We start from the raw sequence: 3,868 nt of genomic DNA, 5'->3' as shown, positions 1-3,868 counted from the left end.
ACTAACCATGTGCCTGCATGGTCCTTGATCACTTCAATCCCAAGAAAATATCTCAATTCACCCAAGTCTTTTATATCAAACTTCCCACTCAATGCCTTCTTGACATGCATAACATCTATAGCATGATCTCCTGTGACAATCAAGTCATCCACATAGATGACAAGCAAGGCAATCCCATGATCTATCTTCTTCACATAGAGTGAAGAATCTGCTTAAGAAACCTGAAATCCAACGGAGATAAGATATCGGCTTATCTTATCACTCCAAGCACGAGGTGCTTGCTTCAAACCATATAATGCTTTCTTTAAATTTCTACATACATGAGTGGGATACCTCGGGTGTACATAGGTATTAACCAAGAAGGAGCACAATAAGGTGAAAAGTGTGATTGTCTCTTTTCGTACACCAACGAGAGTGATGCATTCATTGAAGGGTGCCTTCACAAAGACCAAAAAGAAATAAGAGGTACAATGATATGGCCTCAAAATGGCTTTGTATCGCAATATCGATGGAATCTCAAAATGGAGAGATGATCACAAGAGAAGAGCATGAGTATGCAAGAGGATGTGACCCTCAAGTAAGTATATTCGTCATTTTTACCTCATGTTTGAATCGTTATATACCTTGTTTAATTCACTATATGAAATGTCTGCTATTTTTCAATATTTGTACGAACTATATATTGCAATATGGTCAAAGGGAAGGCTCTTTTGCATTGACAGTGTGGATTCTAAAAGAAACACATTTGATTGTGGTGTGATGGCAACTTTTAAGCAAGAAATTAAAGCTATTACAAATGATACCAATGTCATAGAGGACAATCTTGAGTATTGTGTAGCTATTCAAGATATTCTTAAGGTTGGATTTAGAGCATTTAGTCTGTTCATCTTTTATTTCAAATGTTTAAAGGTGATATATATAGGTGCTCAAGAAACCATGAAGAAACATCCAAATGGGTTCTTTCAAATTGATTCCACCAAGTTTTGGAATGATTAGAAAGATACTTTCGTACTACCTCAACATTGGTTAGTAACTCAACCAATCCTAAAACAAATCTTGATATATTATGATAAAGGTGTAACCCCTTTGCTTTGTGATATTAGGTTGTGTATCACACCAATCGAATTGATCCAAAGTGATGGTATGTTGTTATATAAGTTTCCCTTGTTCAAAATATATCTTTCAAGATCAAGACATGGATGTCGAATCTCTGGATGAGGTGCAAGTACTACCTCAAATGGGCTCATTAGAAGAAGACGATGAAGAAAACATTTTGGAGGAGGCCAATCAAGGCATGAGGAACATCAATCTGCAGATGGTGATGAGTCACCTATCAATCGTGGCAATGCTTCATTGGATAATAATGGTGATTTTGATATAGAATCCCATCTTTTCATTCAGGTTCCATTAGATATAAACATTAATGAAGAAACACATATGGATTTATTACAAGATGGGATAGATTCATGATCTTGACATTGTTTTCCTTCTCAAACATTTTTAACTCTCTCTTTTTTTTTGCTTCAAACATGTCTCCAAGGGTTCTGATGAATGTTTTCAAAACTACAATCATTCTCTGTGTGTGTGACATTTATAACTTAAATTCAGCATCCAACAACTCTCTGGAATTTTATGCAGTGAGAATAGGAGCAAAATTTTGATCTTATTTTCATTGCTTAGGAGCAAAATTAAACTATAGCAGCAAAATTTTACTGCTATACTCAGTAGTGAAATTCTACTGCTATAAACATTGCACGCAGTAGTGAAATTTTGCTATAGACACTGCTTAGCAGCGATATTTAACTAATAAGCACTCATATTTTGCTGTGGAGATGCAACTCAAATCCCTAACATTCCGACAAAATAAACATTGCTATTAAACGCAGTTATGCCTCAACGTGTTGTAGTGTATAGCCATGCATAGAACTTTCTATGGCATATGACATAACAAGGGTTATGCATGGCTATGGATTATGTATAGCCATGTCTATCGCCATATGTAAAAGCCATATGGAAGAGCCCACAAGAATATGACATATGCACTTAAGGAAGAGGTAAATGCCTCTTGCATACTCAAGAGATCTATTCGTGGGTTAATAGAGGGCATATGGGCATATGCCCTCTATTCTACCCATGATGAAGGGCATATTCCTTTGAGAAAGAGGAATATTCCGCTTTTCTTCACTTAAAATATTTGATCTCTATTTTGTATGTGTTTAATGCATCCATTTCTCTTTTTGTCAAGGCTAAAATTTACAATATGTAAACAAGAGAAAAGGTTAAAGGGCATACCTTGTACAGATGAAGTGGTTGAGGAGCATGATTAATGGGAGGAGAGTGCCCACAAAGATTTCTTTGAAGATACATAAACCTACACATAGACATGGGAATGCATAGACATGACCATGCATAATCTATAGCTATGCATAGGCCTTGCTATGGAATTAGCATAACAATGCATTTACATGGCTATGAATAACCCATATCCATGTATAGGCCATGCTATGGAATTGCAAATTCCATAGCATGGACTATGCATGGCCATGGCTTATGCATAGCCATAGCTATGAATGCGTAGCCTCCTATGCACATGCATGGCCATGGCTTATGCATAGACATCCCTATGCATAGGCTATGCATACATATGCCTATGTGTAGGCTATGAATGGGGTAAGCTTATGCATAGACATGCTATGCTAGGCTCTGCATGACGTAGACTAATGTATAGCCATGCATATGCATAGGCTATGCATAGCCTATACATAGCCCATGCGTAAGTAAATATATTTTGTCATAATGCATGAGCAAATACATTTTGATCATAATGTATAGGAAAATGAAGGGAATGCACATGTTCATGGTCTCCTAGGTACATGGACATGGTCATGCGTACTAACCTAAGTAAGCAAATGGGTATGAAAAGAAATGAATGGGCATATGCATGCATTTTCAATATTAAAAACTGATCATTAAATAGATTAAGCACAAGACTAGTGGACTTATCTTTATAAGGATGTATTTTTTTGGTGAGCAATTTCCAACGAGCGAATCTTCCTTTTTGGCGAGTGCTTTTTCTCTCTCTCTTTCTCTACTCTCTTCATAGTATGTATCTCTCTCCCTCACTCACATTCTCTCCTCTCCATACCCAATGTTTTTATAAATAAATTCCTTGCTACCTCTGATCGTACACATGGCATGCCATTGTCACCCAATCTAAAATGCGATGTGTGTGGTCAAATTATATCCAAGCTCTCCTTAGATCACCATTGCAAAAGTGCCTCATTCTATTTACAAGATCAACACCTGGTAAAATAAATCATAGGTACAATCCCTCTTCAACCACAATAAGTCGTCATAGACAAAAGATCCTACTGGAGGACCCTTGTGTGCTTGTTGCAATACTAACCTACGAAACCTACAATATACAATTGGTTAAATAAGCTAAAATCACCTCTTCAAGTAATTCTCAATGCATACTTTCTTATTATTTTTCAACTAGAGGTCCAAGCTCATTAGGGCCAAAAACGGCTAGAAAAGGGCTGTTTGTTAATCTAAGGATTAAGAAATTGTCCAATTGTGAATTGACACGTATACAAAAGTATGGCATTCTTGTCTCCTCCAAATGTCTTCTTAACGGTTCTATTTTAGTGGCGAACGGCTAAAACGGCTAAATTTAGACGTTTACGATGGCTAACATTAAAGTTTGGGTCCAAAATAGTGACATCTTGTTCCATTTTTTATTTCAAAAAATCAAGCATGAAGATACGAAATCCTCTTTTTAGGCCTTGAAAACAACGCTATTAATGACAAAACACCAAATTTTTCAGACGTCTACTTTCCACCTTCCCTTCATTTTGGCATTTCAAAT

Source organism: Cibotium barometz, chromosome 43 (assembly GCF_041138505.1).
Source record: "Cibotium barometz isolate CiBa-2024 chromosome 43, ASM4113850v1, whole genome shotgun sequence".
In the NCBI taxonomy this organism is placed as follows: Eukaryota; Viridiplantae; Streptophyta; class Polypodiopsida; order Cyatheales; family Cibotiaceae; genus Cibotium; species Cibotium barometz.
Note: the sequence above shows the minus strand (reverse complement) of the source record.